Raw genomic sequence first — 23,511 nt, 5'->3', positions numbered from 1 at the left:
TAATTTTTGATAGCATCTTTATCGCGTTTCTTAAAAATTGGTATGACCTTAGCACGCTTTAATAAGTCAGGAAAAGAACCTTTAGAATAAATGAGATTGATTATATGGGTTAAGGGCTGAGAAATGAAATGAGCAACCATCTTTAAGTGATGTGCACAAATGTTGTCCAGACCGGGAGAAGTATTTTTAAGATTGTGAATAGCTGATACTATTTCGTCAGAGGAAGAGGGCTTAAGCGCGGCAAATTAGGTGAAGGAACATTGTTTGAACAGCTGGATGGCAAACAGAAATACTAAGAAAACGCATTAGCAATGTCGTCAGAGTTATTTCTTCTTCTTTCTGGGGTTTTACGTGCCAAAACCAGTTCTGATTATGAGGCACGCCGTAGTGGAGGGCTCCGGATTAATTTTGACCACCTGGGGTTCTTTAAAGTGCACTACAACGCAAGCACACGGGCGTTTTTGCATTTCGCCTCCATCGAAATGCGGCCACCGCGGCCGGGATTCGATCCCGCGATCTCGTGCTCAGCAGCGCAACGCCTTAGCTGACTGAGTCACTCCGGCGGGTGACGTCAGAGTTACAATAAGTAGCGTTATGGTGAGTGATTTTCGTTATGGGCGTGTTGATTGCAGGTGAATTTAAGAATTCATTAAACAGTTTCCACTGCCTTTTAGGATTATTTTTATTCTTTATAAATTCTCAATTATAATAGCGTTTCTTGGCGAGTTTTACCAAAGAGTTAAGAATGTTACAATAACCTTTATAGCGAAGTGCCAAGGCATTATTAAAGGGTTGTTTCTTCACTTTCCTATAAAGATTATCCTTTTTTCTGAGACTCGATAATAAGGCAGATGTCATCCAAGGGTTTTGAGGCTTTTGGTACCTCTTGTTATAAGCAATGGTATGAGTGCTAGAAGAAACAGCTTCTGAGAATAAAGAGGAAAATGTATCGACTGCTGATTCTGGATCATTTTGTGAGCTAACTTTGGACCAGTCACAGTTTGAAATAGCACGGAAGAAACTTTCTTGGTCAAAGCGCGTTGCAGTAAAAGCTGTGTTGATTCGAGCTACAGGGCTATCAAATGTGATGAAGATGGGATAATGATCGGTAATGTCGACATCAACTACTCCGGACACTTGAGGACTAAAGTTAGAAAAAGCATGATCTAAAAGAGTGTTAGTGCCACGTGTGTTGGATCTAGTGTGCGAGTCAATGAGGCACATTAACACATACCCTAGAAGACAATCATTATAAGCAATGGTACTATTCGATTGAGAATCTAATAAGTTAATGTTGATGTCGCCTACCAACAATATATTTTTGTTCTCTAATGATAGATTGTTTAGGATGGTCTCAAGAGCCGATAAGAACTGAGTAAGTGAGGAAGACGGTGAACGATAGATGCTAGCAAGTATTAAATTTTTTTGATCATGTGTAAAATGAGGCTGCTGAGTTTCTATCCAAACCGATTCACAATATGGAATAGCAATGGAGAGATCCATTCTGCGACTATAATTAATGCCAGGAGAAATGAAAATGGCTGAGCCACCATGGGCGTCAGACGCACGGTGACAGTACTCAGATTTGTACGACGTAAAACCATATAGATCAGCATCGTCATCCGAAAGCCAGGTTTCTGATATACATATAAAGGAAAAAGGGTGTCTCGTAGAGTGAATAAAATCACTAATGTTATCGTGATTTTTTCGCAAACTACGTGCATTGAAATGAACTAGAGAGCGATGTTTGTCAGAAAGTAATGAAATAAATTCGTCAGCAGAAGAGGACATGATTGACAAGTACTCGGCAAGGACAGTAACCGGAAAAAAAGAAGGGAAAGAGAAAGAGGCCCTTGGATCGATAACACGCGACTTAGTTGAAAACCCGAAGGTCGTTCTCAGACTTTATAATGAACACTTTGCTGCTACTAGTCTGGCGAGTCTTAATCTGGCAGTTGTCCGTCCATAAAAACTGCCAGCTCCTCTCTTTAAGAGCTAGTGCCCTTGAGAACAAACACTCGTTCTCGAAAGTAAGGTGATCATTGACGAACACTGCAGCATCAGGGGAACCAGAAAAGCCAATTTGGCCAGTACGCAGGCGGGCTTGCGAGCCCTACGAACAAACTCGCCTTTCTTCTCGCGACAACAGATGCGAGCGATGATGTTCTTCTCTTTGGACTTTGTGGCCACACGATGGACAACGTCCAAGTCAGAGGGAAGCCGATGGCATTGCCAATGGTTTTCACGATTGAAAAGCAATCTTCATTTTGCGTGACCGGAACACCCTTGATCTCAACATTATTCAGTCGAGAATACTGTTCCAGATCAGCAACTTTTTTTTCCAACGCCTCATTTTTTGCGGAGAGTGAGCGGTTCGCAGCCACCAACTCGTCCTGTTTTGCCCTCATGTCATCAAAAACATCACTTAAGTGCTGAACACTTTCCTCTAGCGTTGCGCATTGAACAAATCCGAGTTCATGTAGCTTGTTAGTACATTTAGAAACAAGGTCCGCTACCACACATCCAAGCCTACCGTTGAACAAACCTTCGAGCGCATCAAGTCGTTTAGCAAGCTCGGAATTAGTAGGCATAGTGCAGTATACAATGCAAGAACTTGGCAGAGCAGCAGTCACGGCTAAGAATAATAAATAAAAAAAGGCAACCACAAGAAAGCAACCACAAACCTGCACAAAGAATGCGTAGCGATTAGGTGCACGTCGATCAGCCGCAACAGCTGCTTGCCAAATGAAGGATTTGCCTTGCCAACGTTGATTGCCTCGGCGACCATCAAGTGGCAGTATTATCAAGCGATGGTTCTTCCGAGGTTGGCGTGCCCCTCGCGCCATCCTCAGGCGCCGATCCCAACATAAAGAAAATGGTTGCGGCGGACCTGTCCTCTACGCAGGCTGAAGACCTTTGCAAAGTGTTATCGGCCTACCGAGATATTTTCGACTTCGACGATGGCCCTTTAAACCAGACGCTCGCGGTCAAGCATCGGATTCCTACTGGCGATGCTGCGCCTATTCACCGACGACCATATCGAATTTCTGCGTCGGAACGCCGAGCAATTCAAAATGAAGTCAACAAAATGCTAGATAAAGACATCATTGAGCCTTCTCCGAATCCCTGGGCGTCACCTGTGGTGTTGGTTAAGAAGAAGGACGGCACGTGACGCTTCTGTGTAGACTACCGTCATTTGTACAAAATTACTAAGAATGACGTCTACCCACTCCCACGTATCGATGACGCCCTTGACTGCCTTCACTGTTCCATCTATTTCTCTTCTAATAATCTTCGCTCTGGATACTGGCAGATTGCTTTTGACGATATGGACAGAGAAAAAACCGCATTCATAACTCCTGATTCATTCATTCACAAAACTTTCATTCATTCACAAACTCGGTTTTCTCAGACCGAGGCGGGCCGCGTCCACGTCGGCACCGTCAGGCCGAGCCTTATGGCGCAATCGTGGACCCTCTGGACAGCCCGTAGTTGATCTTGATAAGAAGAGCTTGACATCGTCTTGTGCCAGTGAAGCCATTTTTCGTCGGGGTCGGCGAGAGTCGCGGGACAGCCCGCCAGCATGTGTCTGATTTCAATGATGCCATAGCACACGTTACATTCTTTCCTAATTTCTCTTTCGGGGTGAATTTTATTTACGAAATAGGGAGTTGGGTACGTCCCGGTTTGCAGTAAACGTAGCGTGACTGCCTGAGCCCTGTTTAACTTTACGTGTGGCAGTGGGAATTGCCTACGCCCCAAGTAGTAGTATTTAGTGATGTCGTTGTAAGTTAGTAAATGATCTTTATGATCCCCGGAATGGTAGTGGGCGTCGGTTCGGTTCTGACCGGCACGGCCAGCAAGTCCTGGTGCCAGGTCATTTGTCACCTCGTTGAGGTTGAGCCGAGCCTCGTCGACTTGTCCCATGTGTGCAGGAAACCAGCGGATTTCAGTTTTGATAGTTTCTACATTGTCGATAATTTTAGCCGCAGTCCCAGCGACATAGCCTTTGTCAAAGCTCTTAATTGCTGCTTTTGAATCGCTATAAATGAAAGACCATTTACGGTTCCTGATGGCTAGAGCAATCGCGGCTTGCTCCGCTACCGTGGAATCCTTAGTGAAGATGGTGACGGCGTCCCGTACCTCTTCCTGGCTGTCGACCACCACGGCCGTGTAGTCCTCTTTGCCTTTGACCCAGGTAGCGTATACGAGGGCCACCTGTTGTCCTAGCTGTTCAATTTCTTTCAACAAAGCTTTCGCTCTCGCTTTTCTCCTGCTAACATTGTGTTCTGGGTGCATGTTTCTCGGGAGGGGGTGGTTCTGATCCCGTTTCTAAGGTCCGCGCTCAACTCTACCTCGGCCTCCTTCAGGTTCCTCGATCTATTGGGGTCTGTCCCTATTGCTATGAGTATAAGCCTGCCCGCTCGCGTTTTCGTCAGTCTTTCCTGCTGCGCCATCTGTTGCGCTTCCGCCATCTCTTTTATCGTATTGTGTACGCCTAGGTTCATGAGCTTCACGTTCGAGGTGCTGTTGGGTATACCTAGGGTAGCCTTGACTAACTTCCTAATCATAGCGTTGAGCTTGTTCAGCTCGGCCTGCGACCATTTGAGTAGACCTGCCACGTAGGTGAAGTGACAGAGAGCGAAGGCGTGCACTAGCCTTAGAGCGCTGTCCTCACCCAGGCCCCTGTGTCTGTTGGTGATCCTCCTTAGTAACCTGATGAATTGGTCCGTTTTGTTTGAAATGTGTTGAATGGCATTGAGGTTGGTACCTCCCGCTGCTATGTGGAAGCCTAAAACTCTAATCTTTTCGACCTGCTTGATCGCGGATCCGTCGTGACAGCGTAAGATAATCTTGGGTTCCTCCCCGGGGACGTAGCCCCTGGGTCTTCGACCCCTCCCTCGATGGTTTAGGACGAAAAGCTCCGATTTTGCCGCCGAACAGTTTAGTCCCATCTCGCCTAGTGTGCTTTCCACGGTGTGTATGCTCTCCTGCAGTCTAGTCTCCGTTTGGCCTACGTTACTTTTGGCGCTCCATATGGTTATGTCATCGGCGTATATGGCAAAGTGTATACCTTCTATACGCTCCAGTTTCCTCGCGACTCTGGTCATTGCTAGATTAAATAACATGGGCGAGAGCACGGCCCCCTGCGGGGTGCCCCTGTTTCCCAGATTCATCACCTTCGAATTTAGTACTAGCGTGAGGCTCGCTTGCCTACCGCCGAGAAACGCCTTGACTACGCTGAAAAGCCTCTCGCCCAACCCCAGCTCGGAGAGGACCTCGAGGATGGCCTTGTGCTATATGCGATCAAAAGCTTTTTCGACGTCTAGTCCCAGGAGCGCTCTCGCGTGCACAGGGCTAACTTGTATGAACTGGTGTTTGATCAGGAGCATGGCGTCTTGAGTCGATAGACCGGGGCGGAAACCGATCAGGTTATACGGGAGTATGTCGTTTTGCTCGACGTATCTAGTGAGTCTGTTGAGAATAACGGGCTCCATAGCTTTACCTAGGCACGATGTAAGAGAGATTGGACGGAGGTTATCCAGATGGAGCGGTTTGCCCGGTTTGGGTATGAGAATGGTGTTGGCCATCTTTCATTCCTCTGGATAGTCCCCATTTCTCCGCAACTCCTTGAAATGACCCGTCAAGAAAGTGATCGAGGCGTCGTCTAGATTTATTAAGAGTTTATTGGTAATACCGTCGGGTACGGCTGCCGATCTACTAAAGAGACCATGGAGTGCGGCCCGTACTTCACCCTCTGTGAAATCGCGGTCCATTTCCTCGCACGGTCCTCCCAAGTACTCTACGCGTTCGTCGCTATCGCCCGGTTGTTTGAGAGGGAGATATTTTTCCGCTAGCTGTCTCATGACTACCTCTTGAGTACTGTACTGGCTGACCTGATGTACTAGTTTTGCAATTGCCGTTCGCTTGTTTGACTTAGTTTCGCTTTCGTTCAATAGGTGTTTGAGGAGGTTCCAACTGCCCCCATGTTTGATTCTGCCGTCTGCCAAATGGCAAACTTCGTCCCACTGTTGTTTCGTGAGTGCTCTCGAATGCTCCTCGATCTGTCTGTTTAGCAAAACTATCTTTTTCCTGAGCCTTCGGTTCAGTCTTTGCGTTTTCCATCTTTGCAGGATGGATTGTTTGACCTCGATCAGATGCGCGAGCCTACTGTCTATGCTCTCTATGTTTTCTTCGGTCTTAATTTCTTTAGTGGCCTCCCTGAGGTCCTCTACGAGCTGGTTGACCCAGGTCTGGAAGGACTGTCTGCCCGCTTCTATCGGTTTCGATTCTAGTCTCTTCGCTCTAACTATCCTAGAAAGGTCCCAGTCTGTGCACCGAAAGGTTCTAGTCTCTTGTTTCGGCATGCCTATACCTATGTGTATTATATAGTGGTCGCTGCCTAGATCGGTGCCAGAGTTTTCCCAACTAGCCTGTTTCGAGTTGTTGACAAAAGTGAGGTCGGTTGTAGAGTCCCTGCACGTGGACGTGCCACAGCGGGTGGGGAAAGCCGGATCGGTGATCAGGCACAGTCCCAGGTCCGTGGCAAGGTTCCATAACCCCTCGCCTTTCTTTGTATTCCAAGCGTATCCCCACGCGGGGTAGGGGGCATTAAAGTCCCCTCCGATGATGAGCGGGGAGCTCTTTGCGACTGCAAGTGCCTTGTTGAAAAGTTCCCTAAAGCTTTGTTTCTTGTCGGTGGGGCTGCTGTAAATGTTTAGGCAGAAGATACTCTGCGCCCGGCCCTTGTGCCTTTTGAGCACGATTTCTACTAGGGCATACTCGATTTTACTCAATCCGAGATGGATATCCTGTTCTATAAAGGGTAGTTTTTTGTCAACGAGGGTTGCCAATCCCCTCCCGCAATCTTTTTGTCTACATACCGATTTGTACCCGGTTAGCTTGACTTCGTCCGCTAAAGTTTCCTGCAGCATAATTACTTTTGGTTTGACCCCCATTGATCTAATTAATTGGTGCAGCGATGCCTTCTTGTTGAGGAATCCGCGACAATTCCACTGCCACGCACTAAAACTGTGGGCGCTATCCATGATTATTGGATGGATTCATTTTGCTATTACCGGCGATCGTTCTCTTTGGAGCGCCCCCTGACGTTCCGGGGAGCGATTTGACGCTTTCTGAGTCTGAGGGCAAGAATTCGTCGTCATCGCATCTCGTTTCGAGTTTCTTGAATCTCTGTTCGGCCATAACCTCCATTTCCATAGTTTATCCACTTTAAAGTTAGTCCTTTCCGTCGTCTCTCTAATTTCTTTAATTACCTCTTTCAGCTGCTGAGGACTGAGAAAACCGAGTCAGTTTCGGGGCTTACTGCTCTTTTTTCGGGGCGGGGGAGCTGTCTCCCTCGCTTGGTTCGTTGCTTTGACTTACTGGCCTGGCTACTGCTACGCTGGCAGGGCTCGGCTGTGCCTTCTTTTTGAGTTCTACCACCTGTTTGGTCAGCTCTTCGTTAGCTTTCCGCAAAGAGTTTACCTCCCTAATCAACTGTTCTATTCTGGCATCATCGCTTTCAGTCACCGCCGGCGTGGCGGCGCCACCAGCGATTCTCACCGTACCTTTGACTTTATCCGCCCAGGTGGTCCCAACTGTCGGGTTGGCACCAGGTGTTCCGTCTTCTAAGCGTACCTGCGCTCCTCCCGACTTAGAGCAACTTCTCTCCCTCGTGGCCGATCGCGACCGGGCGAGTTCCCTTCGGTGAGCCCGTACCACATAGGGTGTTTGAAATCTATGCTTGCACACCTTGTCTCCGGTGGGGTGGTCTCCTCCGCAGAACTTGCACTTGGGCGTGCAAACATGGTCATCTGGTGGGTTGAGGGCTCCACACCCTCTACACTGAACAGAGTCCGGCGTGGGGCACACGTCTGAGCAGTGTCCTACCCTACCACAAGTGAAGCAGACATCAAATTGTTTCCTGAAGAGATAACATCTCAACAAAGTCGGTCCGTAGCGCACAAAATTTGGCACTCTCAGTCCATCGAAGAGGACGATGACTGAGCCCGACGTCTTGATGCGCTTGGCTGCCAAAGCGAGCGGGTTGCGCTCATGCACGATATTCATTGTAATAGTAGACTGGGAGTCCCTGATGTCGACTCGTGTAATCACCCCTTTGCACGTGGCGTGCGGGGCCGACTCGTACGCATTGACTTCGTACTCCGTTTCCACGATTTTGAATGACGTGATTCTGACGTACCTTGTCGCATGGTCTGGTTCAGGCGTGCTGACCACCACGATATTTTGCGTGAAGTTGGGGCACACCACGTTTTCACTTGCTTGGTCTGCCGTTAGGCCTGAAGCCTCGATCACTGCAGTTCCAATAGCGGTGGTGCTTACTTTGCTCAAATTTAGTCCTCCTCGTGGCCTGATTATAATCTTGCGATCCTCCTCGGGCAGTTGGGGCATCCTCGAGGCCTTGACTATACGATTCTTGATCGCAGCTGTCTTGGTGGCGGGTCTCTTGATGCCGCCGGTAGCGGCGTCTCCGCCGGACGCTTGTGAGTTACTTCGCGTCGCGTTGGCCGCGTCGCTGCTCTTCTTTCCAGCACGGGATCGTCGTCCGGTAGCCACTTGCCCACCGAAATCCTCCTCGCTGTTCTCCTCTTCCATACGGGAGTCCGCCATGTCCGCCTGGCAGGTAGGCCGGCAAGGCCTACCGGGCCCTACTCCTCGCTAGGGTTAGCTCCGCACGTAGTGGGGCGAACAGAAAAAGTCCAATAAAATTGTCCAAAATTGGTTCCCACCTCGAAGCTTGGTATCAGGCGATTCTGGGCTACTTCACGAATCTGATGATGTGCTTGAAATCGTCGTACCTCGAAAACTTGGCCAGCGGAACATCGAAAAAAGTTGTCGCAGTTTCACCTGAAAGGCGAAGCATCAATTGCGATAGCAAACTTGTAGAGAGCTATACAGAGTAATGATATTAGCTTTATCAGCTGTATAAACTTGGACATGCAGCAGCATCGGCAACACGCAGAACTGTTGTCGACGCCATCGGCGTTTTGCCCGCGTTCGCTCAAAATGCGTGCGGCGTTGGTGACTGTTGCCGGAGCCTCTGATATAAATAGGCACATGGTGCCGCAGCTAAACGTCGCCTCCCTTCCCTCCCCCTCCCCCACGGCCTCTCGCGCGTCGGAAGTAGGCGCGTTTGCTCTACATATATGGTGATTGTAAAGGAGAAAAGAGACGCCTACTTCTGCAGCCCTTAAGCGAGCACGGCGCAGAACGCGCGTTTGTTCTCCGCCGTGCGTTCACTCCCCGAGAAAGACGCGCCCCTCGCGCCCTTTCACTCGCACATACAGCGTTCGGCGCCGCGTGAGCCGTGCTCCCTCAAGGGCTGCAGAAGATAGCGCCAACCTTTCCCTTTCTCTCAAGAACCACTTATCGATCGCGCGCGGCGACGATTTCAACTCCAAATGACGTCATACGGAACCTCACGGCGACGGTGACGGCGACGGCGACGCCGACGGCAGAAATCTGCTTTTGAGTGTCCATATAATTGCTATCGCAATAAAAGACGGAGCCGATGTGACACACGCCTGCTCCCGTCAGCGACCGCAGCGCCCATAACTCCTGATGGCCTATACCAATTTAAAGTAATGCCGTTTGGGTTATGCAATACCCCTACCACCTTTGGGCGTTTTTTGGACTCCTTGCTCCAAGGTTCTAAATGGTCCACGTGTCTCTGTTACCTCGACGACGTCATCGTCCTCTCACCTTGAGCGTCTAACAACTATACTTGATGTAGTTCGAAAGGCGAAGCTGCAACTGAATTCGTCAAAATGTCGTTTTGGCCGCGCCAAATTGTTCTGGGCCATCTAGTCGACGAGTGCAGCCTGATCCCGGCAAAGCTCGCGCCGTCCGAGATTTTCCGGTTCTGAAGACAGCCGCAGACGTTCGCAGTTTTGTTGGACTATACTCGTACTTTCGTCGTTTTGTTCAAGATTTTGCGTCAGTTGCTAGACCACTCACTAATATTTTGAAGAAAAGCGTACAATTTTCGTGGGGTACTTCAGAAGCCACCGCCTTCTCTCGTCTCGTCACTCTTCTCACCTCACCACCCATTCTCGCCCACTTCGACCCTGATGCCCCTACAGAATTGCGTACAGATGCCAGTGGTCATGGAGTAGGTGCCGTCTTAGCCCAGCGTCAGCGTGGCCAGGATTGCGTTATTGCTTATGCAAGCCGCCTCCTTATCACCATCGGAGCGCAAATATTCCATTACGGAAAGGGAATGCCTTGCTGTAGTCTGGACAGTTGCGAAGTTCCAGCCTTACCTTTACGGTTGTCCTTTCTCCGTAGTCACTGACCATCATGCCTCTGCTGGCTCTCATCGCTAAAAGATCCTACAGGCCGGCTTGGTCGATGGGCTTTGAGGCTACAAGAATTTTCATATTCCGTGGTGTACAAGTCTGGCCGCCTGCACCAAGACGGTGACAGCTTGTCGCGTTACCCTGTTGACGACTCTGACTCGTCCATTACTGCCAGTGCTGCTTGCGTTTTCTCAGTATCACAGCTCCTTCATTTCGCCGACGAGCAACATCGTGATGCCTACATCAGAGCACTCATCGACCGTTTTGAACACTCTCCGGTCGATGCTACTATACGCCTCTTCGTCCTCCGCGACGGCACTCTATACCATCGTAACCTTCACCCGGACGGCTCTGAGTTCCTACTTGTAGTACCTAAACACCTCCGCTCAACCGTTCTAGAAGAGCTTCACGACGCAACAACGGCAGGAAACCTCGGCGTATCTCGAACCCATGACCGAGTACGTCGCCGTTTGGTCTGGCCGGGCCTTGCCCGTTCCGTACGGCGTTACGTCGCCGCTTGTGAACTTTGCCAACGACGCAAGAAGCCTTCCCAGCTCCCCGCTGGTTACCTGCAGCCGCTCGACATCCCTGCCGAGTCCTTTAATCGTGTTAGCTTAGACCTTCTCGGCCTCTTTCCGGAATCTACATCAGGAAACAAGGGGGTTGCCGTCGCTGCGGGCTACGCGACCCGCTACGCCGTAACGCGCGCTCTTCGGACCAGTTGCGCTACTGATGTTGCGGACTTCCTTCTACACCATATCATTTGATACATGGTGCTCCGCGTCAAATGCTCACCGACCGTGGCCGTACGTTCTTGTCCAAAGTAATTGACGACATCATGCGTGCCTGCTCAATACAGCATAAAATTACCACCTCCTATCACCCTCAAACGAACGGCCTCACTGAGCGTTTGAACCGCACGCTTATAGACATGAATTTGAATTTGAATTTGCCTTTATTTCCATAAATATACAATTTATGGGGGATTTAAGGAAAAAGTTGAGCACAGCAACTTGGCGGGCCTTAAAACCCAGTCTGAGGGCAGCAGCGGCAGGCACAAGCGCTAATTCAGGACTGACAACAAAAATAGATTTTAATACAAGGCAATGTTGGCTTAAACTAATGCCAAAAAAATCAATATAAGAAAAACACTACAAACAGAAAATAGCAGTTTTATACATGAGCAAACAAAAACGGCGAAAAAAAAATCGATCATGATCAAATATCACTGAAAAACTCACACAAACGCGAAACAGGACAAGAAATGACATCAATGTTATTGCGCATGAGTGTGTTTAACAAGCGTGGTAAGCGATGATGTAACATTTGAAAAGCATAATTAGTGCGAGGACGTGGTACATGTCAGTGTTCAGGTGACCGTGTGCTGTATTCTGTTCTATTTCTAATTAACTGCGTTAAAGACGTAATGTATGACTGATTTTGTTTCGAAATACGTTATCATCGTTTCGAAATACATGCTGTCGAAATACGTTTTAGCCGACCACCGCGACTGGGTCCTGACCCTACCTTACATTACCTTTGCGTACAACTCATCCCGTCTCGAAACTGTTGGCTTTTCCCCGTATTACCTCTTGTATGGCCGAGAACCGACTCTACCACTAGACACTGTGCTTCCGTCCACCACAGCTTCAACTAGCGATGCAATCGCCCGTGCTGAACATGCTCACCAACTTGCGCGTGCTCGTCTGCAAGCGTCTCAAGACAAACAGAAACAACGCTACGACCTCCGTCATCGTGATGTGCATTTTGCGCCCGGCACCCTCGTGTTGCTTTGGTCATCATCGCGTAAAGTTGGCCTTTGTGAAAAACTGCTCTCCTGTTACACAGGCCCATATTGCGTGCTCCGCCAAGTGATCGATGTCACCTATGAAATTGTTCTAGCCACGCCCACTACGTCCTCCGCTGGGACAACCAGTGATATTGTCCACGTCGCCCGACTCAAACCCTACAACTCTCCAAGCGCCTTGGATATGTAACAGCACCGTGACGGCGCTCTTGCCGCCGGGGGGGGGGGGGGGTATTTCGATATAATCGAAAGATGTTCAAGAGATGAGCCGCCGCGAGAAAGACGATGAAGTGTGTCTGTGCTTTTGGTGCGCGCGAGTGTGGGCCTGGCTGTCTGGCTCCAGTGTAAATAGCCTCTTTCGTCTGTGTTCTTCCACACGTAACAATATTACTGTCAGGCTTCAATGCTGCAAGTGGAATATTGCTTCTAAAATCGCTATATCGCTAATTAGAATTCTATTAAAATATTGTTGTTACGTGTGAGCCATATTTTACACGATGCCGCCTTGGATACTGCATCCAAGGTGGCTGTACTGGTGCTAAAACATCACCCCCCCCCCTCCCCAGAAATTTTTGATATCCTCACCCCCCTGACTAGATCACCCCTTCCCCCATTAGGGGTGGGGAAGGGGTGATAGATGACCTATGGGCCCCGGGTGCCGGACGACCTAGCAACGCCACTGCCTGCTCATCAGCGTACGCTGACGACCAGGCCATGTGCTCTGGCTCGTCACAGCTCCGCAGTGCGGGGAAGCCCACAACCCACAACTTGTTCAATAAAGAAAAACGATGCCTCAAGCCATGACGGACATACGTGTTTGTTATCGTAAACTGGAGATGGGTGAGCCATAGGTAGATGTGTCGTAATGTCAACAGCGACAACAGCGGGACGTCGAAGCCACCAGGACAACGGGATGACGACCACTTTAGGGTGACGATATGGCACGACGACTGTGGTATGATGACAACCGCATCACGACTCTGGAGGGACGACGACGGCACGATCGTGATGGCAGGATAGTGATGGTATGACAACGCGGCATAGACATGATTCAATGGCGACTGCATAATTACGATAGGAATGACATGAATAGACCGACGACGCCCGTATAACGACGACGGCATGACGGCAATGTCATGACGTTTCTGAAGTGATGAATGCGCTAAAACGAAAATCTCCAGATCATGGTTTTGGCACGTAAACCTCCCTAATTTTTAGAATAAATCTCGAACTGTTCAACAGAATCATGTGGCCAGATACTTGCGATGTGCTTCGAGCAACATCATTCTGCGCATTTCAAGACTACCTTCATACTGCGACACAGAAAATAAAACAATAATATGCCACGCAAAGAGGTAACCTCTTCAAGAAATGTCAAATATGCACTGTTCCAGAGAAGATAAAAGTTCAACTAGTATACTCATGTGCTGAGGCAAAGGTTGTAAGTATGCGTTAGAAGTGGCACGTCAATGCAACAGCCTTTGAGAGCAAATCCCGATAGGGCGTCATAAGCACCTCTAGTTACGGCTTCGGTTTTAGATGGAAAGCCCCGTCGCATCCGCAGAAAAACCAAATCTTCAGACAAGTTCTTGGCAATGGCGAGCCTTCGGCAAGAGGAGATGCATGCTCTTTACTCGTGAAAACAGCAGAAAGAGTTTAGCAAATAGAATCGCTGCGTCATGGGGCCTAAATATTCAACTTCTATGTGGATCACGTGGCATTTATTTGTGATAGAAAAAAATGGCTACAGGTGGCGCTCGAAAAGCGCTAGATCATAGTTTTGGCACATAAACCTCCCTAATTTAATTCAACTGAAACATCTGGCCTCGTAATGGGTCCCACGTAATGGGGTACATGTTGGCGGAAACGCGGCAATAAAGATGGACACAGGAATGCAGCTTGAGGTAGGTCATCAGCTTTCGCTGTATCATTTTAACAGGCACAAGTGTAATACAGCACATTTAGCTATTCAAGAGTGCGAAGTTTGCCTAGTTGGTTGAGAAACACTCCGAGAAAACTAGTGCAGTACCAAGACCAATGAAACACGGTACGCGTCATTGCTGTTTCGTCTTCCAGTGGTCTTGTTGCAGCGGTGTTAGTCTCGAAATTAGGGTCTTCTACAGACGGTATTCTAGGGATTCAATGAACACGCGTCAGCTCCCAGAAGCATTTTGAATGCGTGTCATCAAAAGGACAAAGGACAAAGAGTGGTCGAACGCGTACAGGTAAGGGCCTTGGCCATTGTGCCGCTACGGCTCTACACCTTTTCTTTGAATAGGCATCACACCATTTATCATCGTCGTCTGCGCTTCTTGCATAAGTGATAAAGCACTGTTAGAACGCACACAGATCAAGAAGACATAAAAATTACCAGGTGCAAGACGTTCGTCAGAGAAATAGCATTAGTTACTTGCGAGATGAGGTTGAGGAGGAGCGTGAACCGTGACTTTGCTGACCGCTGAAGTCACAGCACTAGAGCCATAGTTTATTTATGATTAAGACCACTTAGGTAAAATATTTAAATTTTATTTCTTTTGTCCAATTTGGTGAGTAAAATGGTGAGTGTTGAGTGTTCGCGTCTTAGTGAGAACGCGCAAGCTTCGCGAACAAAAATAGCGCGCAGCGTATGCTGACGCGAGCCTTCTGCTCTCGCTCCGACGACAGGATGGAATAAAGTTGCGTACGTTCGAGAATTTTCGTTTGGCGTGTGCACTGGTGGTGCTCTATGCAGAACATAGCCGAATTCGAATGAACGAAGTGTCACCATGCGCCTTACGTTGGTGGCTCGAATTGCGTGTTCCTGCGCCAACATGCTTGTAAAGCAAGAAATTTTGCTACCGTTAGTTCGACCTACCTAAAAATTCGCAATCGAGAACTTAACTTGCAGAGCCAGCGTTGAGGCGGGCTTTGGAAACGCGAATATGACATTTTTGCGCATTGCAGGGAAGGAGGTGAGGAATGAGTGCCATTTAGTTCTTCGTAGAAGACGAACCACATTCTTTGGAAAGGTCACAGGAGCATATTTTCACGGGGATTAGCTAAGCAGCCAATAACGATAAAATTTTTGAGCATGAGAACAGGTCGTGTTCGCTTGGTTTTCTTAAGAAATAACCTCGAGAATGCATTACGTTGCATAACGCTGTGCTACTGTCTTGATTGGGATACTCTCGCATGAAATCGCCAATACGCCTAACGGCACTTCAAGTACTGCTTTGAATGTACAGTACAGTGACATAGTAGAACACGACGATGAGCAAGCGTAGGTAATATCTACTGGTGTTTGGCGTCGGCCTCTGCGTGTTCGTGCGTATATGAATGCCTTGAGTGTAGCGCATCTGACTCAGGAGAAAACAGTGGCACTGGCACGCTGAATAAGTGCTCATTATTGAAGCATAGCACAAAGCCATCTTAAATGGTGCATGCATCAACGAACCATTTATTTCACTATCATCTAACTATAAAGCTCAGTACGCTCTACGCACATCGTAATCAGTCACCTATTGCGGTATATATGTCGCTATGATCTCAAAAATAAAGACGTGGTTGAAAGTAGCGCTCTGTGTAGGTGTATAACCGTAGCCCTCCTGTGTCTTGTGTTGGGTGTGCCACGCGCAAGACCTTTACTATGAGCTAAGATCGCTATGTAATAATCGCAATTGTTTGAAAGCTGAGCATCAGACAGCGCATACTCTCTTGTCGACAAAGAATCGAAATTTGCACAGGAACGGTAGGAGGGAAAATTAAATTAGGATAGTGCTTTTTCGGATATTAAGACAGAGGCTAATGACATCAAGCCACAATTCTAGGCTACTCACGTAGGACGGTAGAGTTTGGTACAACCGATGCAGAAAAAATGCGATGCCGTCGGCGTGTACGTACACGTGCACAACTTGTTGCAAATGTATCATACTCAGCAAAACATTCAACAGCAATGGCGATAGAACTGAACCCTGGGGTAGACCTCTTGACTGTTTATACATCAATGAAGCCAATCCGTGTTCAGAAGAATAAAATTGCCTGCTGTTTAAAAATTCATAAACTCACGCGACAAAATAACGTGGCAGACGTGCATTCGGAAGTAAGTTAATGAGGCTTACTTGTTCTACACTGCCATACGCTTCAGTTATATTCAAAGGGACTATATAAAGTAGCATAATTTATCCAAAGTGACTAAGGCAGCACATTTTTTATTTTTTTGACAACGAGCTTGTTGAATACGACTTTCGAGGTCGACATGCTCACACCATATCGAGCACCCACGTCTGAAGCCAATCTGGCATGGGCTCAAAATCATGTTCGCTGTAAGCCTGTCTAGGCGGTTGTGTAAGATTCTTTAGATGAGTTTCACTAGGTTAGATGTAAGAGATATTGTCCTAATGTTATTTAAGACGTAACTGGTCCCTTGCTTTTTTAATATTGGGATTTTGCAGGTCTCCATTATGGAGGAAACCGGAAATTCGGAATGGAATGGTTTACCATGGTAAGTAAAGTGTCAGGCGATGTCTTAAGTTTTCTATTATTGCCGTAGTGATGCCATCAGGACCTAGCGCTGATTGGGCAGCTGGCTTACTGCTGTCAGCTCCGAAATTGTTACTTCTTCGAAGTCCTCACCCTGTGCAGGCGGCGTAACGTGATAGGGCAAAATCGACTTAAAGCCACTTTTAGACCCTTAGCAATATTTTCCAGTAATTTGGGCAATTCGATCGGTGTTGGAACGACAGAGTCAACATTTATTTGCGCTGGAATGACCTTTTTAGTTCTCAGAAATTGAAAGAGTGTTTCTCTGTTGGTGGCCTTTGAAAGAAATTCGAAGTGCTCGCAATCAAAGCTGTTTTTCGCATTCGCAGTTGCGCTTTTAAATGTTGTGGCCGCGAAGTGATAGTCTTTCCAATTACTAGGACACTGGCTAGGGAGTAATTTTTGCAACGCTGCTTCTCTTATCCTATAATCACGTGACCCCTCTTTGTTCCACCATGGGCTAGAAGAAAGACCCACCTTTAGCGGATTGCACAGTAAATTGGGATTTGTTTACAGAATCTTTTGATGATGTGTGGTGTTTTATGGCTCAAGGGCCAGGTATGGCCAAAGAGCCCCATGACAAGTGGTAACGTAATCGATGAGCTGTTATGACGCGGGCAATGAATTTCTCATGGTACATGTGACATGGCTGTAAAGGGGCCTAAAAACTGTCGCTGTAAATGGCGTAAAACGTATAGGTAATAAAATAATGATAGTGACTGAAGTGGCGTATGCTATGAGTATGAAATGTGGAACAGGGTTGTGATAACATGTGATAACATGTATTTAAAAATGAAAAGGTGATGCTTGACAACGAGTAGCACAACAGTCTCACCAGGTACCTTGAGTACAAGGGGCCGGAGGCATGTGCTATAAACAAGGGCTGACATTGCAACCAGGAAGAACCCAGGTTAGTACTAACCACGAAGGCAGGCAAAACTATTAAGCAAGTCGAATCCATTAGAGTTTTAGGGTTATTCCTGGAGGCAAACGGGGCAAACGGAAAAACAGCACAACACATCACAAGCAAGACTGAGGAGGTAATAAGACTGCTAAGGAGAATCACTAACAGACACAGAGGGTTGGGAGAGGAGAGTGCCATGAGACTGGTCCACGCTTTCGCCCTGTGTCACTTCTCATATGTAGCAGGGATGCTTAGATGGACACAGACAGAGCTAAAGAAGTTGAACAGATTACTTAAAACGCTTGTCAAAGCAACAGTGGGATTGCCGGTTAGCACACCGGATGATAAGTTAATGAAACTAGGGCTCCACAACACAATAGCCGAAATAATTGAAGCTCAGCAAATTGCCGACAGAGAGAGGCTTTCCGAAACAAGGCCACGTAGAGCAATACTCGAAGAGGTAAGGTGGTACCCAAGCGAATCCAAAAATTCGGGAGACACAGTAGAACTAAAATATAGCATAAGAGAGATCATCAAAACGACTCGTTTTCCCAGAAATATGCACCCGTTGCACAACCTGTCCTGTTCTATCTCCTGCTATCCTGCAGGAGATTGTACAGGACAGTGAACATGCGGATTTTGTGGATGCTGCATGGGTCAAAGGAAAGAAAGCGTTTACGGCAGTAGTAGTAGATGCAGATGGACTCACTCGGGATGCTATTACTATCATGACTAAAGAAGCGACAGTGGCGGAACAAGTAGCGATAGCATTGGCTTTAAGGAATAATAAGTGGACGCGAATTTGCAGTGACTCTAAGATGGTTATTAGACATTTTACCAAAGGCTTTGTAACCAAAAGGGCCGCCCAGCTGATCGGTGCGATGGACAGCCAAGGGATCGAAATCCGGTGGTTTCCTGCACACATGGGGTCTGTAGATCCATCTCGGAGGAAATTGAACCAGATGGCTAACGCAGCTGCACGAGGACTTACTATCCGTGCACTACGCGACCAGGACCCCAATAATATGCTGGAGGAGAATAGGGACCGATTACTTACATATAATGAAGTCACGAAGTATTATTACATGAACAGAAAGGAATTCCCAGTGCCACATACTGATCTCAATAGAGCTCAAGCGGTGACTCTGAGATTGTTACAGACAAGAACTTATCCTAGTCCAAACTTTATTAACAAGCTATATCCAGAAAGAGAGGTACCAATCAATTGCGGGAAGTGTAATGACATCATTACTCCGGATCATATGCTTTGGCAATGTCCTGTGGCTTTCACAGACTGCGACAAGGAAAGAGTGGTGGCGGCGGTCTTCACAGTGGAGTGCTTTTAGATCACGTACAGGCCGTCCAGAAGGCCCACGACACGGCGGTAAGGTTAAAACTTACTGTTCCAATTTGGCAGCCTGCAATACTTAGGTGCAGCAGGCAGGGCTTAGTTTACTATTTTAATTATTGTTATTTTTACTAATTTTTATTGCCCAACACAATCCTTATGTCCCGACGTGGGAGCCGCCTGCGTCATCTTAAGGGTTGATCTTCAGGGCCTGAATAAAGTTTATCATACCATGCCATCGCAACAGCGGCCTCTCGCAGGAGGCCGTGCTACGAATTTCTTGGGCAGAATACATTGAGCGTACGAACGTCATTTAAGAAGGATAAAACGGACTTTATGTCAAATAGCAGTCCTCTGCCTAGAAACAGTGCTAGGTGAAGTGGTATACACTGCTTGTACGCTAAGGGGAAGTGTCTTTTCCTCTCGGCTTGTGTTTCACGGCATTCCAGGAGGACATGCTGAGCACTGAGTATTTCCCCACATCTACCACACAATGGATGTTCACCTCCAGTCAACAAAAAGCTATGTGTACCACAAGTGTGCCCTATTCTCAGACGACATAATAGGACATCACTTCGTCTTGAGTTGGTCAGTGATGGCCAATACCCTAAATGTGGCTTAACCATGTGGAGCTTATTAAGGATTTCAGCGTCCCACTTATGCTGCCAGTAGGTTCTCAGTTTATTCCGCAAATATGGCTTTAGGTCTATAACTGTAACACCTATGGATATGTTGCAAGATTTTGTATCTAGGGAAGTGGCCATTCGGTCTGCTAGCACGTTACCTTCGATACCTCTGTGTCCAGGCACCCAGCATACCGTTACATGTTGGCCAGGGACATAAATAGTACATAGGAGAGAGAAAAGATCTGCAATTACTGGATTTATATGTTTCCAGCGTGACATCAATGTTTTAAAAACGCTTAACGAGTCTGTATATATGACCGCCTTATGTAGTTTTAACTGCTTGATGTGTTTCGCAGCGCACCATAGTGCATACACCTCTGCTGTAACGATACTTTTATGATGGTGAAGAACATCTGACTCCGAATGGGATGGGCCGACGGCTGCATAAGACACGCCGGCATGCGATTTAGATGCATCTGTGTAGTATTCTGGGCACGAGTACTTATATTGTAACTCTAGAAAATGCATACGAATGTGGGCCTCTGGAGCGTGCTTCGTTACCTCCACAAATGACGTGTCGCAGTCGATGATGTGCCACAACCACGGCGGTAACGGCTTAGCAGGAGCCATTAAGCGATTTTCAAAAAGCGGAACGCCCATATCTTCGCTCAGCCTCCTCACACGGAGCGAGAATGGCTCTCTCGCTGCAGGCTTGTTATGAAAAAGTGTTGCAGAGGTGATATCGTTGATGGTAGGATAACAAGGATGGTCTTTATCAGTATGTTCTTTCCGAAAGTAGTTAAAAGTAGAATATGATCGTTGTAGATCAAGTGACCATTGGTTCGATTCGACATAGATACTTTGAATAGGGCTTGTCCTGAAAGCACCGGTGGCGAGACGGATACCAAGATTATGCACAGGCTCCAGCATCTTGAGAGCACTGGGGGTAGTAGAGTGATACACTACTGCGCCGTAGTCTAACCGCGATCGTAAAAGGCTTCTGTAGAGGTTCATGAGGCATTTTCTGTCGCTAACCCATGTTGTGTGTGACAGTATTTTCAGTATGTTCATTGTTTTTAGGCACTTAGCTTCGAGATAACTTGATATGAGGAATGAAGGTTAGTTTTGTGTCGAGTATATTGCCTAAAAATTTGTGTTCAGTGTTGATTGGTATGTGTTGCCATTTAGCATAATATCTGGATCTTGTATTAGGCCTCTCTTTCCAGAGAAAAGTATACAGGAGCTTTTGAGAGGGTTTAGCCTAAAACCATTTTCATTTGCCCATTTTGACACTTTGTTCAGTCCGAGCTGAACCTGACGCTCGCATATTGCAAAGTTACAAGACTTAAATCCCATCTGCACATCAGCGACATATATTGAATAAAACATAGATGATGGAATGACTTTGTGAAGGGAATTCATTTTGACAATGAAGAGGGTGCAACTAAGCACGCCGCCTTGTGGCACACCAGTCTCTCGAGTGAAACTTCTTGACAGGGCATTGCCCACTCTTACGCGGAACGTGCGGTTAGACAAGTAGCTTTCTATCATGTTTTAACATGTTGCCGCGCACACCCATCGCAGATAGGTCTCGGAGGATTCCGAATCGTCATGTTGTGTCATAGGCTTTCTCGAAGTCGAGAAGTACAGATAGAAAGAATTGTTTGTGTATATAAGCGTCTCTAATGTTTCCCTCAATGCGAACGAGGTGGTCTATTGTTGACCTACCTTCCCTGAAACCACATTGGAAGGGGTCAAGTAGACGGTTGCTTTCCAAATAATAGATTAGACGCCGGTTCACCATTTTTTCATATAACTTGGACATATAGCTTGTTAGTGCTATTGGCCTATAGCTGCTGGCTAATGCAGGGTCCTTGCCTTGTTTATAAATTGGGATGTTAATGGCTTCTTTCCATGAGGATGGAATATGTCCAGATATCCACATACTCTTGTAAAGAGACAGAAGTGTATTTAATGTTTCTGAGTGCATGTTCTTGATCATTTCATATAATATGCGGTCTCCACCTTGTGCTGAGTTGCTGTAAGAACGGAGAGAAGCCTTGAGTTCAGCGAGACTAAACGGATGGTTGTAAGGTACTTCTGTTGCGCACTTTTGTTTGAGGCGCTCCCTCTCTGCATGTTCCTTGAACTTTAAGAAAGTTGGCTCATAGTGGGATGTACTACAAATACTTTGAAAATGCTCACCCAGGAAATCGGCCTGATCTTTCATACTGTCACCTTGAGGGTTTACTAATGAAAGTGGTTGTGTATCCCGGCGTTTTAATTTGTTAACCCTGTTCCACACCTTACCCTCATCCTTATAAGAATTGATACTCCATATATATCTTTCCCAACTATCCCGCTTAGCACGCCGACGTGTTCTCCTGCCCTGTGATTTTGCCTGCTTGAAAGTAATGAGATTCTCCCCAGTTGGAGAGTCGCGAAGCAGGCGCCAAGCTTTATTTTGTTTTTCCCTTGCCTCTTTACATTCGTTGTTCCACCAAGGCATACGACGCTTATTAGCAAGTCCGTTAGTTTGTTTTATGCATTTTCAGCAGCATCAATTATAAAACCTGTAAGATATGCCACAGCGTCGTCTATATTAAAAGAAACTAAAGCATCCCACTGTCAGTACGTAATCTTTTTAAACAGTTCCCAGTTCGACGAGTCGGTTTTCCATCGAGGAACCTGTGGAGGGCAGCCAGCTTCTTTTGTTAGATTTAAAACAATAGGGAAGTGGTCACTTCCGTAAGGGTTTTAATGCGATAGCAATTATATGGACACTTCCACCGGATTTATGCCGTCGGCGTCGCCGTCGCCGTGAGGTTCCGTATAGATAAAATCTTCGCCGCGCGCCGTATGCCCGAGCGGAAGCGTGCGGGGACGCACGCTGTCACGGAGAGCGAACGCACTCAATCTTCCACGCGCAAGCAAGGAAGCGGGAAGCGAGCGCCGGATGGAGCGGGGGGGGGGGGGGGGGCGCATTTCTACTCTGCCAACAACCGCGCTCGTCGCTCGCTCGCTCGCACCGTCTCTTATCTCCACACGGCTCTGACCATTATGCGCTGTGCATTCGCCGCTCAGTTTCCGTTGAAGCGATAGGCCGCACGTACCTTCGCCCGCTGCGGCGTATATGCGCTTGCTGCCAGCGTTTTGACAGTCGTTGTCTGCAGTCATTCAGTGTGATCTATTCATATTTGTTTGTGCGCGCTCACACCACAGTTAGTAATAGTCGGGCCACATTTTCCAACGCACGCTACACATGCCATGCTGCCCGGATCGGCAGTGCAGCGCTACAGGTGTGTCCCTTCGCACGCGCTGCCCACGGGAAGCGCTTCTCATCAACACCACCGTTTCACACGCGCCTTCTCGTGGTCATCGAGTCTCTCTTCATGTCGGTCTACTTACGCCGCAGCACACCTGCTTACTTAATCAGCTCATGTTTACTACAATTGATATTGCTACCAAAGCCGCTCACCTTTCTTCGTATGACATTGCTGTGTTGCTATCGCATTCGTTGCTTCGCCCTTAGGGCGAAACTGTGACATTTTTTTATGACCTTCCAGTCAAGTTATGGCATTAGTGTCCGAGAGGCTATGGTTAGGTCTACTGATGAGTATGACATGCGTGGCGCTATAGAAGGTGGGTTCTTTCTTATTCAGCCGAACCGCACCAGAACATAAAAGGAAGTCTTCTACTGTACGCCCTCTTGTATCGTAGCGCGAGTCGCCCCACAGCATATTATGGGCGTTCAGGTCACCTGTTAAAATGAATGGCTCAGGGAGCTGATTGACAAGTGTTTGAAGTTCCGTAAGCAGCAAACGATGTTCGGGTGGTATGTACAGTGAACAGACTGTCACCAACCTGTCAAACAGTACTGCCCTAACTGATACTGCCTCTAGATTTGTTTGAAGGTGGAGGTGTCGGCAAGCAACTGACCTCTGAGCTATAATGGCCACGCCGCCCGACGCGGTCTGGCCATCATC

The sequence above is a fragment of the Dermacentor silvarum genome, chromosome 11 (assembly GCF_013339745.2).
Source record: "Dermacentor silvarum isolate Dsil-2018 chromosome 11, BIME_Dsil_1.4, whole genome shotgun sequence".
NCBI classification, from domain to species: Eukaryota; Metazoa; Arthropoda; class Arachnida; order Ixodida; family Ixodidae; genus Dermacentor; species Dermacentor silvarum.
The sequence above is the reverse complement of the archived record's forward strand: the minus strand, read 5'-3'. Positions refer to the sequence as shown.